This window comes from Lissotriton helveticus, chromosome 8 (assembly GCF_964261635.1).
Source record: "Lissotriton helveticus chromosome 8, aLisHel1.1, whole genome shotgun sequence".
Lineage (NCBI taxonomy): Eukaryota > Metazoa > Chordata > Amphibia > Caudata > Salamandridae > Lissotriton > Lissotriton helveticus.
In genome coordinates, this window is record NC_136069.1 from 860,725,374 (window position 1) to 860,739,711 (window position 14,338).

Genomic DNA, 14,338 nt, shown 5'->3' on the forward strand with positions numbered 1-14,338 from the left:
AGCTACACAGTCAACAACAGAAAAAAATAAAACACCGAGGACCTACTGGGAGAATAGCCACGTTTTAAGGTCCTTTCTGAAGGCCAATAAACTAGATGCTCCCCGAAGAGACAGGGGCAAAGAGTTCCACAGTTGGGGCGCCAGTAAACCAAATGAGCGGCCTCCCAGGCGTGCACGCTTTACTCGAGGAACGGTCGCCAAAAGTAAAGATTCTGACCTCAGGGAGCGCGCCGGTTGGTAAAAGGTGAGTCTCCTCTGGAGGTACTTAGCCCCCGTCGCATGGAGCGCTTTGTACGTCAGAGTCAAGGTCTTAAAGGCGATCCGCTTACGGATTGGCAGCCAGTGCAAGGTCTGTAACAGAACCGTAGCACTGGCCCGTCTATTCAATCCATAGATTGCACGCGCCGCAGCGTTCTGCACAACTTGCAGCCGCTGTAGCAGGTATTCTGGCAGGCCCAGGTATAGAACGTTGGAATAATCCAACCTGGACCCTATCAGGGCCTGCACAGTCAGCCTCCTGTGCTCCTCCGATAGTAGGGGAAGAAACCTCCGTAGCATCTTCAGGAGGCCGAAGCACATACCCGACACTCCGAGGATCTGGGCCTTCATTGTTAGCCCCGTGTCCATCTTCACTCCCAGGTTCTTAGCCCATTGGGATGAGCACGAAGGGGGGGCCATGTTGATAGGCCACCAGGCCTGCCACTCTGGTTCCACATCACACCCGAAGAAAAGTACCTCAGACTTATCGGGGTTGCACTTGAGGCTGTGTAGATGGAACCATTGAAACACAGCCTCAAGGCAATCCCGGATACTTTCCCCCTCAAAGTCCACTCCTCTCTTACACGAGAAGAGGAGCTGGGTATCGTCGGCGTACGATACGATCCGGGCCCCGAAAGACTCCGCCAAAGCCGCCAAAGGGGTCATAAAGATATTAAAGAGGGTCGGGCTCAAAATAGAGCCCTGAGGGACCCCGACTCCCAGAGGCGGCATCACGGCGGAATCCGGAGCGGCCCAGACCGTTTGCCGGCGGCCGGCTAGAAAGGAAGAAAACCAGCTGAGCACCGTTCCCCGAAGTCCTATCTCATAGAGTCTTATGAGAAGACCATCATGGGGAACGGTGTCAAAAGCCGCCGACAAGTCCAACATCACCAGCATGGCTTTACCCCCTGAATCCAACGACTCCTTGATTGTTTCGGAGACCTCGAGGAGCGCGGTCTCCGTACTCAGACCCGGGCGAAAACCTGACTGGGTAGCGTGCAGAATCTCGTTCGACTCTAAAAAGTTGGAGAGCACCGTCTGCACGTGCTTCTCAACAACCTTCGTCAGAGCCGGCAGCAGAGAGATAGGCCTATAGTTGACAGGGGCCTTAGGGTCCAGACCAGGCTTCTTAAGCAGCGGGATGACCATCGCCTGCTTCCAAGCCTGCGGAACCACTCCCTGGCTCAACGACAGATTCAGCAGCGGATTAACCAAAGGATTAATAACCTCAGCCAGTTTCGCCAGAATCTTAGCAGGGCAAGGATCCAGGGGCGAGCCGGACTTCAAGTTGCTCAAAAGTGCTAAGGAAACGGGCGCCGAAATAGATGGAAATGCGCCCAGTGTGGGGCCCGGCAACGCCGGGGGCGAACGAATGGCCTTACTAACAGTCCGCTCCTCGGGAATGATCCCCGGGAAAGAGGCCTGCAGCAATTGGATCTTGCTGGTAAAAAAAACAGCAAGATCTGCCGCCCACACGTCAGAGGGCCTCTCCTCGGTAGTGTTTATCCTGGGCGATGTAAACTCCCTCACTATAGAGAAGATCTCCTTGCAGGAGTTGGAGGCAGCATCAATCCTACCTGCCAGGTAGATTTTCTTACCTAGTCGGATGTCTCGGTGATACTCCTTGACCAAGTTCTTAAAGGCCTCCTTTGCCTCCGCATCGTATTTTGACCGCCAAGTTCTTTCAGCTACCTTGCACTGCTGCCGCTTAGCCGACAGTGCAGCGGTAAACCAAGGGGCGGAGACTCGCTTGGGGGTATGATGGGGGGCTAATTCCGGGGCCAGGTCATTAAGCCTATCAACCAGCCACGCCTGCAAGGACTCCACATCCTTCGTCAGATCACCAGCAAGAGGGCAGGGGTGATCCAGAGCAGCCTGAGCCAGCATCTCAGGGGTCACTCGATGGTACGCCCTATAGGGTTGACCATGTCGCTGAGGGACAGCAGCAGCCGATTTAGCTGTGCTTTTGATCAGAAATTTAATCAGCGAGTGGTCAGACCATATAACCGGGGCAGTCTCTACCGCCTCTAAAAGAGAGGTAGAGAAAACCTGATCTAGGGTGTGCCCCCTATTATGCGTCGGCTCATGTAAGTAGGGAAGCAAACCCAATGGAGCCGTAGCCTCAAAGATTTTAATTGCGGCCGCGTCCAGAGGGTCGTCCATCCGGAAGTTGAAATCCCCGGCCACAATGCAGTGTTCTGCTTTCAGGGCCAGTCTCAGTAGGGTGGAGTCTAGATCTTCAAAAAACGTTCCGGGAGGGCCGGGCGGTCTATAAACTAATAACCCCTTCACGGATTGGTGTGGAGCTAAAGAAATAGTAAAAGCAAGGACCTCCGAGCCACGAATATCCTCCACTGGCAGGATCGAACATACAATGTCCTTCCTCACCACGAGTGCCACTCCCCCGCCCCTTCCCCCAACTCTGTCCTTCCTAAATACATTGTAGTCGGGTGGTATTGCCATAGCGACATCTGGATTCGACGCGTCTCCCCACCATGTCTCCGTAAGCATGAGACACAGAGGCTTAGCCGTGTCCAGAAGCTCAAAGATATCTTGAGCATGTCTGCATGAGTACTTGCTCCTCCCACCAGCCCATATGCAAATTAGCATAGCTGGGGGTGAAGCAAGTACCCATGGCAGTCTCCTGTGTCTGCTTGTAAAGAAGTTTTTCAAACATGATTGTATTATTTTCGAGACACCACTCATTAACATTAACATTAATGTTATGCTGGTAAAGTTCAATGTCTCTGGTTTCTAGGTAATGTCTGATGGCATTTAGACCATCACTGTGTCGACTGCTGGTGTACAAGCTTTGTACATCCAGCGTAACAAAGACAAAGTCATGTTGCCAATTCACTTCATAACTTACTTCAAAAAGTCCCCACTGTCCTTGATATAAGAAGGTAAGCTTTGTACATAGGGTTGCAGAAAATAGTCAATGAACTTGCTTGTACTCTCAAACAGCCCCCAATTGCCAATATTATGGGCCTTCCTGGAGGGCAATGTTCATTCTTGTGAATCTTCGGGATAAGGTAGAGGTGTGGTGTGACTGGATAGTTGTTCTTAAGATAATCAAACTCCTGTTTGTTGATCAATCCTGCAGTTCTCCAGTCATAAAGGCTTCTGTGGTATCTCTCCTGTATGTTCACTATATTGGTTGTACTGATTCTGACATAGCAGTCCCTGTCAGATAGCTGCAGTAGTGCTTCCTTGTTATACATGTTCTGCGGCCATAGTACCACGTTGCCCCCCTTGTCTGACAACCTTATCAATATGTCATTTCTGTCTTTAATTTTCTTCATTACCTTGTCGTATATATATATCAAAGCTCCAAGGTTCCCACCACTTGGAGACACACTCTGACATACACTGCAGCAACCTTCATGAGGTAAAGGCCGGGCGGATCCAGTTTACAGCATGCCTGTCGATTCACGCCAGACGTGTTTCGTGCTCATTGCGCTCTTCAGCGGCGCGACAATCATTTTGGCATAGAGGCCACACCTCCCACTTAAAAATATGAGCCCTCCAATGGGCGACTCAAATGAGTCTGCGTTGGTTTGTGGGTCTTGTGTTGTGTGCTTCAGTTATTTGCTGCTGTCTGAAAAGTTTCAAGCCCACCAATGGGCCTCCACTCGCACATCCGGCTTGTCAGTCCTCCATGGATATATGTATGCCTCTTTGGTGTATGTAGGATTACACTGCCTTTCCTGTCTTTGTACCTGTACAAGTGCGTGTTGCCTTTCCTGTGCTGAGGGAACAGCACTGAAGGAGGATGTAGCATCAGCAACTCTTTGCATTTCAGCATGTGCCAGGCCTGCTGGATGCATTGATTTTAAATTATGTCACATGCCTTTTGTCCCAAAACTAAACTGGTGCTTGGTGCCTCTTGAAAACTCTTATCCACATTGTTTTCATGTGACTATTTTTTCATACACCTTTTTGGCACCCTCAGGCATAACAAAATAAACCCTTACAAGGGGTTTCTTGATGGGTTTTGAGTCCACTGGTGCAGTCCTTGGTTCCGCAACCTCCTCAACAGATTCTTAATAAGATGACATATTCAGTTTTAAAAGTACAGAAAAGCACTTTCAGAAAGGAAAAGTAGAAACCAGCTCCATAGCTGTCTATACACCAAAATTCAAATAAAAATTAATAAAAAAGATGGATTCTGTCTTTGGCAACTGATGACATTGATGTTACCCAATGATAATCTCTTTGATGGTTGAATCTTCACTCTTGGGATCCTCTCGCAAACCTCCCACAGGTGTCTCAGGGGGACACAAAAACTTGGAAAACATTATTATATGTTTGAAATGTTTTAATATAGTTAATTTTGTTCACTTTCAGAAAACCTGTAGGATCAGAGTTCCTTCAGAATTACTATAAGATACTATTATCAATTCTATTTCTGATATACGATCTCACGGGTGGTCCATGAGAGCCAAATTGGAAGTTCTGTCTCTTCGGACTGCACATGGGAGATTGTGTGACATAGTATTGTGAGCATCTTGATGAGTGATATATTGTATTTAAATACAAATAAATATAATACAGAGACTTAATCAACACCCTTAATCATCACTTCTATAAAACACTCATAAAACACAAAAATGACAAGTGTATAGAACAGTATAAAAGGACAATTACGACTGAACGATCTCGCAAGTGCTTAGCAAGTCTCTCGCAAGAGAAGAGACATGCCCAAAAAAACATTTGATTGGTCAATACTAAAGGCATATATTTTTTAAAGGAGTTATACCCCTCCTTTCCTCATTTAGAATCAGCTCTTTGTTATGGAAACATCTACTGTGCCCCTGGGAAGATTATGGGGCCTATTATGATGTCAGTCGGAGTTTCCGGGTCCCGCCCACCTAATTATGATGTGACTGCACATGGTGCAATCACATTCTCCAATTTCTCTATGGGAGCTTGTGTTCCGCCGTGACGCAAGTTCCTGTAGAAAAGTGGGAGATTGTGTTAGTTCCTGCACCCTGTAGCAGGCAGCTCAAGGACCCTGCCACAAGGTGCAGCAATTAACAGGGGGAACCATAGGTGCCCCTTTGGCCCCCCAGAAGAGTCCGGAAGGGAAATGGGGCCCTGCTAGGGGCCCCCAAACACGCTTTCCAACAGGGTTTCCATGTTGGAAAGGCAAGCATGGAAACCCTGCCGGAAACTGTGCATTGTAATCCGGATCTTGTAAACCGCATTCTATATGGATTACAGGCCAGTTCCGACTGGCCGACAGGCTCCTTGAGCCCATCAGAATTCAGCCGGAATGACTGGCCGGTTTCAATTCCGAGCGGCTGTATGGTAATCAGCCGGTCGGAATTGAAACCGACCATGTCCGTCGTAAAGCCTCCGACCTAAGATCAGAGGCTCTATGACCGACATCGTAATTGGTCCATAATCTTATATTTTTATTCAACTTGGTGAGAAGTTTTCTTCATCTGACAGTAATGAATAGAGAGAAGCTGCACAACCTGAACCTCCTAAACCACCCAAGGAGTCAATTGCATAGTAATTGATCGAGATGGCACCTGGTGGGAAGAAGGTGTCTGCAAAGCATGTAGAATGCAAACTGTATCTTAAGGAGTTTAGCTAGGGCACTATAAAAAGTATATTACCGCGAGAATAGTAATTTTGATGCCACCTAAAGGTAATGCAGCCCCAATGTCTAGTTCATACAGAGATGCAGAGGAGGGTGCACAGTCTAAATATCAAGTTTGAAATATCGACCTACAAAAATATTGTGTTGGAAATATCGAAGGTACATAATATCGAGGTCAAGAATATCGTTGGACAGAATATCGACCCTAAGGTAAGTAATATCGATTTTTTTTATATCGATGTAAGTAATATCGAAGTTACTAATATCAATATTTGTATTATTTTTACGTATTTTATTATGTATGTGTAGTATTTTACTTGTTTCAAATTATATGTATATTATTGTTATATATTAATAATGTTATTTTTAAGTAAATTTTATGTTTTAGTACCGGAACGGGTTGTGGATTTATAGGGGAATAGGGTGGGAAGTAATTTAAATGTACTAAATTAATTACAAATTTTTAGGAATTATAAATTAATTTTAAATAATGTTTGTGTTTATTTCTGTGGCGGGTTGTGGGTTTATAGGGGAATTGGGTGGGAAGTCATTTAAATATAATTAATTAATGATTTATTTTTATTTATTGGAGTGGGTAAATATTTTATTTTTAATTAAATATTAATTGGCAATTCATTATTTTATTTGATAATTAATTTTTTTAATTGGTAGTTAATGTTTTTAATTGCTAAATAATTGTTTTAATTGGTAATTAATTGTTTTAATTGGTAATTAATGTGTTAATTGGCAAATAATTGTTTTAATTGGTCATTATTTTTTATTTGGTAATTAATATTGATAATTGGCAATTAATTTTTTTAATTGGTAATTATTTTTTAATAATTGGAAATTATTTTTAATTAATTGGTAATCAATGTTTCATAAAAGGTATTATTTGGTATGAAAAATAATTTTATTGTTTAATATTTGTTATTTGTGAATTAATTTTAAATAATTTAAAAAAAATTGTAACGAAAAATATTTTATTGTTCAATATTTATTATTTGGTAACTAATATTTATTAATTAATATTTATTGGTATTTATTGATAATTTATTGTTAATTTATTGTTAATGAATTATTCAATTGTAATTATGTTTGTAATAATTATCAATGGGCATTCGTAAATGATGTAGAGTTATTAAAAATTTTATTATTTATTATTTTGAATAATTTTTTTTTTATAAGTATGTTATATTTTAATTCTACCCTATCCAAAGTTTTCCCTACTGCTTCACTCTCTGGAGTTGGAATAGTAATTTTTACCCCTACACTATCCAACGATATCCCTACTGTTGCACTCTATGGAGTTGGAATAGTAATTCTAACCCCTACGCTATCCAATGCTTTCCCTACTGTAGCACCCTTTGGAGTTGGAATAGTAATTTTTACCTCTACGCTATCCAACGCTTTCCCTACTTGCCCCCTCTGGAGTTGGAATAGTAATTTTTACCCCTACGCTACCCAACGCTTTCCCTACTGTTGCCCCCTCTGGAGTTGGAATAGTAATTTTTACCCCTACGCTATCCAACACTTTCCCTACTGTAGCACCCTTTGGAGTTGGAATAATAATTTTTACCCCTACGCTATCCAACGCTTTCCCTACTGTTGCCCCCTCAGGAGTTCGAATATTAATTTTTACCTCTACACTATCCAACGCTTTCCCTACTTGCCCCCGCTGGAGTTCGAATAGTAATTTTTACCCAGGCGCTATCCAACGCTTTCCCTACTGGTGCCCCCTCTAGAGTAGGAATAGTAATATTTACCACTACGCTATCCAGTGCTTTCCCTACTGTAGCACCCTCTGGAGTTGGAATAGTAATTTTTATCCCTACGCTATCCAACGCTTTCCCTACTGTTGCCCCCTCTGGAGTTGGAATAGTAATTATTATCCCTACGCTATCCAATGCTTTCCCCCCTGTTGCATTTTCTGAAGTTGGAATAGTAATTTTAAGTGTTACGCTATCTAATGTTATCATTACTGTAGTTTTTTGGGACTTTGAATAGTAGTTTTATTTACTTAGCTATTTAATATTTTTATTATTATTTTTGATAATGTGGTATATTATTAATTTAAAAAATATTGAAAGTATATTTAATTTTTTTATTTATTAAATTCATTAAATATATTTATTTACTTTGTATTTATGTTATTGTTTTATGTAGGTAGATGTACTTGTAAATTATAATACTTTTTAATAGTTTATAAGTTATTAAAATAATTATTAAAACGTATTATTCGGTAATTATATATTATATTTTTTATGTATATGTTTAATTAATGTTATATTATTGTATATGTATTATTTAATAATTTAAAACATTATTAAATATTTTTAACTATGTTTATTTGGTTTATGAGTATTATTTACTTTATTTTACACATTTTATTTTTAAAAAAACGATCTTTTTTAATTATGATATTTTTAACTTCGATATTTTTGTTTCAATATTTTTGTACTTACCATGTTGTAGAGAGGCTGTCGATATTCTGGCTTCCGATATTCCAACATTGATTTCTGTGTAGGTCGATATTTTTCCCGTCACTATTGGGTCAGTGATCCGCAGAGGAGTACAAAGCTAGATAACTTATCAAGTGCCTCTACATTACTTCAGGAAGGCCCAGAGAGCACATTTTGAGGTTGGGGCAAGGCAGGCCTATAACAACCTGGCCTATTCGAATACTGTACTATTCTGCTGCCTTTGTAAAACCATAATTTTCTCATCAGAACTAAGTGCAGTAGCCCGTGACATGTTGGCATAGGACCTTTAATGCCCTCTTAGGCATTATTAGTATTTTGTTTTTGCAATAGGTTTATCTCCCAGCTCAGAATACTTACTTTTTTTGGAATTTCCTAACACACACAAAAAACCCACAAAATGGTACTAAATACAATTAAAAAAATTGTCATATTCATAGCTGCCTGTTCTGGTTAAAAGAAAGACAAAATCAAATGTTGCTTGTGTTTTATCTGACTACATGTTACCATTACCTACTAGTCTATACCCTAAAGGTACGTTATTATAATAAAAATTAACTCTAAAGGTACTAGTGAATCTTTTTTTTACACCCTTTTAATTTTAGGTGTAAATACTATCAGAGCATTGGAATGTTAGGAGCTCTGTTGAACACACTGAAGTGGCTCACTGCTAATGATGGATGATATAAGCCTTGTCCTCTAACCTTCCAATCTTTGTCTTTCGTATGTCTTTTTTGGTTCTTGAACATTTTACCCTCTGAGGGTTGAATGTTCTAATAGCACTACAGTTGTTTTCCCCTCTGGCTATACTGGTTGATAAAAGCCCTCTCCTTTGCTATAGGCCTTCACCTGTGTTTCTGGCCTATAATTTGGGTTCAGGGCTTTCAACAACTGGTATAGCCATCAGTTGTGGGTAATAAGAGTATGAACAGACATTTATGTCTCTTCCATACTCTATCAGACACACCCATCATATAAGAGAAAGGTCTCAGCGAAGACCCAAGCCACAACCTACTCTGCATGGCTGTTTTCCAAGAGTGACCACTGTCCAGAGAGGCCACTTTCTTCCCACACTCTAATATGCAGACTCATTTTCTAAGATCCAGATGTCAGCGGAGTGGCCACTCCTTGCTCATATTCTACTATATACACCTATCATTCTGGAAAAGAGTAAAGACGAGAAAGTAGTCCCTCATCACACCCTATAACACTCACATATCAGTCAATAGAGAGGGTTGGGTGGACAGTGCAGTCTCTTTCTGTACACTACCATGCAAAGCCATTTCCCTTGGAAGGGATGCATGCTGACAGAACAATTCCTCTCCAGATCCTACCATATGCACCTTGGAATTAAAATATTACTTTCCGTAAAAAAAACGCAAGAAATTCACTGAAATAATACAAAGGTTAAAGTGACATTATAGTTAGGTATTCAAGTCAAATGGTCTTTATTCGGATAAAAATATCCATAAAAGTACAAATCATCACCACCAATAGGACATAAATATTAAGTATGGGCAAAATTTGCAAATTCGCGGTCCGCAAATTTGCGCGAAATGGCAAAAAAATCCGCGAGTTGGTGAAATTTCCCGCGAACTCGTGGATTTTTTTGCCATTTGCACAAATATGTGACCACGTGTGCCTGTAACTTTGCCAGCGTGCCAAAAGGCGCCGAGGTCCCTTTAGTGAGCTGGCCATTATAGTGGGGACGGGTGGGAAGACGTTTCATACCGCTAGTGTGTGGTGGACGGGGCCAAACGGGCGGGTCTTCTATGCGAGTTCACATGCATCTTGTTATAAAGGGTCAGAGACCGAGCAGAGCAGCAGATGAGGAGAAAGCAGCATCCTGGTCACAGGAGCTACACGGGGATGGCGCTCGGGAAACACATGGATGCAAAAATACGTTTGGCACAGGACCCCAGAATCCTTCAGATGTCCAAGATAGATCTGCTGCGCGTTTTGGTACAAAGCCATTCTGATCCTGCTCAGTGGGTTCAGGTGCATGCAGCTGCTGCTGCTGGACAATGTCCCATCTCATACTAAACTGCCCCATACAGGCATATGCTGGCGGTGGGCAGTAGGGTGCAGTGGCATGCGGGTGCTGCACGCCTGGTACATGCGCATACCGGTGCCAGGGGGGACACGTGTTTATTGGTGCTGTGTAGCAAGTTATGACTTTACATTTTGACTGCACCAGACGGTGGTACCACCTACACGGACCAGGAGCATCCTGGCACCAGACTTCATGGTGCAAGAGCATAATGGTGCTGTGCGGTACGGATATATATGTACTGGGGGCAGGGGGGCAATTAACACAATGTGTCCTCACACCCAGAGAGCACCCAGGCAATTGAGCACGACTGATTTTCACACTGAGAGGGCTCCGGGGCAGTTCAGCAGCGCGGGGGCTCACACTCACTGGGCCCCGGGGCAGTTCAGAGGCGTGGGGGCTCACAACCCCTGGGCAGCTCAGCAGCGTGGGGGCTCACACCCACAGGGCTCCCGGGCAGTTTAGCAGCGCCACCCTCTGGTTCATCACTGCCACCCTTCGTTTCACCACTGCCACCCTCTGGTTTACCACTGCCACCCTCTGGTTCATCACTGCCACCGTCTGGTTCATCACAGCACCCTCTAGTTAACCACTGCCACCGTCTGGTTCACTACTGTCACCCTCTGGTTCATCACAGCACCCTCTGGTTCACCACTGCCACCCTCTGGTTCACCACTGCCACCCTCTGGTTCATCACTGCCACCCTCTGGTTCATCACATCACCCTTTGGTTCATCACAACACCCTCTGGTTCACCACTGCCACCCTCTGGTTCATCACTGCCACCCTCTGGTTAATCAGAGCACCCTCTGGTTCATCACAGCACCCTCTGGTTCACCAATGCCACCCTCTGGTTCACCACTGTCACACACTGGTTCACCAATGCCACCCTCTGGTTCATCACTGCCACCCTCTGGTTCACCACTGCCACCCTCTGGTTCATCACTGCCACCCTCTGGTTCACCACTGCACCTTCTGGTTCATCACAGCATCCTCTGGTTCATCACTGCCACCCTCTGGTTCATCACAGCACCCTCTGGTTCATCCGAGCACCCTCTGGTTCATCACAGCACCCTCTGGTTCACCACTGCCACCCTCTGGTTCACCACTGTCACCCACTGGTTCACCAATGCCACCCTCTGGTTCATCACTGCCACCCTCTGGTTCACCACTGCACCTTCTGGTTTATCACAGCATCCTCTGGTTCATCACTGCCACCCTCTGGTTCATCACAGCACCCTCTGGTTCACCACTGCCACCCTCTGGTTCATCACTGGCACCCTCTGGTTCACCACTGCCACCCTTTGGTTCACCACTGCCACCCACTGGTTCACCACTGCCACCCTCTGGTTCATCACTGCCACCGTCTGGTTCCTCACTGCCACCCTCTGGTTCACCACAGCACCCTCTGGTTCATCAGAGCACCCTCTGGTTCACCACCGCCACCCTCTGGTTCACCACTGTCACCCACTGGTTCACCACTGCCACCCTCTGGTTCATCACTGCCACCATCTGGTTCACCACTGCCACCCATGGTTCATCACTGTGACCCTCTGGTTCACCACTGCCACCCTCAGGTTCACCACTGTCACCCTCTGGCTCACCACTGCCACCCTATGGTTCATCACTGCCACTATCTGGTTCATCACAGCACCCTCTGGTTCATCGCAGCACCCTCTGGTTCACCACTGCCACCCTCTGGTTCACCACAGCACCCTCTGGTTCATCAGAGCACCCTCTGGTTCACCACCGCCACCCTCTGGTTCACCACTGTCACCCACTGGTTCACCACTGCCACCCTCTGGTTCATCACTGCCACCATCTGGTTCACCACTGCCACCCATGGTTCATCACTGTGACCCTCTGGTTCACCACTGCCACCCTCAGGTTCACCACTGTCACCCTCTGGCTCACCACTGCCACCCTATGGTTCATCACTGCCACCATCTGGTTCATCACAGCACCCTCTGGTTCATCGCAGCACCCTCTGGTTCACCACTGCCACCCTCTGGTTCACCACTGTCACCCACTGTTTCACCACTGCCACCCTCTGGTTCATCACTGCCACCCTCTGGATCACCACTGCCACCCTCTAGTTCATCACTGCCACCCTCTGGTTCACCACTGCCACCCTCTGGTTCACCACTGCCACCCTCTGGTTTACCACTGTCACCCTCTGGTTCACCACTGCCATGCTATGGTTCATCACTGTCGCCCTCTGGTTCATCACAGCACCCTCTGGTTCACCACTGCCACCCTCTGGTTCACCACTGCCACCCTCTGGTTCACCACTGCCACCCTCTGGTTCATCACTGCCACCCTCTGGTTCATCACAGAACACTCTCGTTCATCACATCACCCTCTGGTCCACCACTGCCAACCTATGGTTCACCACTGCCACCCTCTGGTTCATCACTGCCACCCTCTGGTTAATCACTCCCACCCTCTGGTTCACCACTGCAGCTTCTGGTTCATCACAGCACCCTCTGGTTCACCACTGCCACCCTCTGGTTCACCACCGCCACCCTGTGGTTCATCACTGCCACCCTCTGGTTCACCACAGTCACCCTCTGGTTCACCGCTGCCACCCTCTGGTTCATCACTGCCACCCTCTGCTTCATCACAGTACCCTCTGGTTCATCACAGTACCCTCTGGTTCACCACTGCCACCCTCTGGTTCACCACTGTCATCCTCTGGTTCACCACTGCCACCCTCTGGTTCAGCACTTTCACCCTCTTGTTCACCACTGCCACCCTCTTGTTCATCACTGCCACCCTCTGGTTCATCACAGCACCCTCTGGTTCATCCCAGCTACCCTCTGGTTCATCACAGCCACCCTCTGGTTCACCACTGCCACCCTCTGGTTCACCACTGCCACCCTCTGGTTCACCACTGCCACCCTCAGGTTCACCACTGCCACCCTCTGGTTCATCACAGCCGCCCTCTGGTTCACCACTGCCACCCTCTGCTTCACCACTGTCACCCTCTGGTTCATCACAGCACCCTCTGGTTCACCACTGTAGATTATGGGGAGAAAGCACACCTGCCCAGCCTCAACCGAGACAAATTAATTTGGGGCTGGTTAATGTGTTACTGAATTTGAGCTTCAAGTCCAGCACCTGCTTCCTTATCTGTAAGTGCTTCCTGTTGTGGTTTAATTTTTGTGACAGGAGCATTGTGCCATACTTGTAACTATTCTCTGACCATGCTTCGAGGGTCAGAGCAGGGTCAGATAATAGTTGCAAGTAGGCAACGAACTCTGGAGGCGCCACTCAGGAAGCACTTACAGGGTTACAGCAGGTGCCCTAATTGAAGTTAATTTCTTTGTAACCATTTTGTAATGGTTACAAACAAATTAGGTTCAACTTGGGCACCTGCTGTAACCCTGTAAGTGCTTCATGTACTTCAGTTTTGCAAAAATCCGTTCCGCTCGCGATTTCACAGAGTTTTTTGCAATTTCACGAGATTCGTGGATCGCAAAATTGCACAAAATCCGCAACTTCCGCAAGCGGAATGAATTTTCCACCCATACTTAATAAGTATACAATCAACATTATAACACTAATATAGAAGAATAGGGTTGGATTTGTCGAGTCAAACATCATTAATTAAAATCCGATGTGCACAAATAGCAATAAAGTGCTAACTGTGCTATAAGTGCATTGTACAACAAGACTGACAATAACATTGTGCAAATTTGCATGTATGTAAACTTAAGAATGAATGCAAAAGGGCAACTTATGAATCTGTTAATCCACTTTAACATTGTACTACAAGACAGACAATAGCATTTTGCAAATTTGCATATATGTAATCTTTAGACTCAGTGCAAAAAAGGCAATTTATAAATCTGCTAGTTCCACTTTAGACAGTTAATACATGTACAAAAAGGCTATTTACAGAGAATTCACATATTTCTACAGTGTGTTCATAGAGGATCGC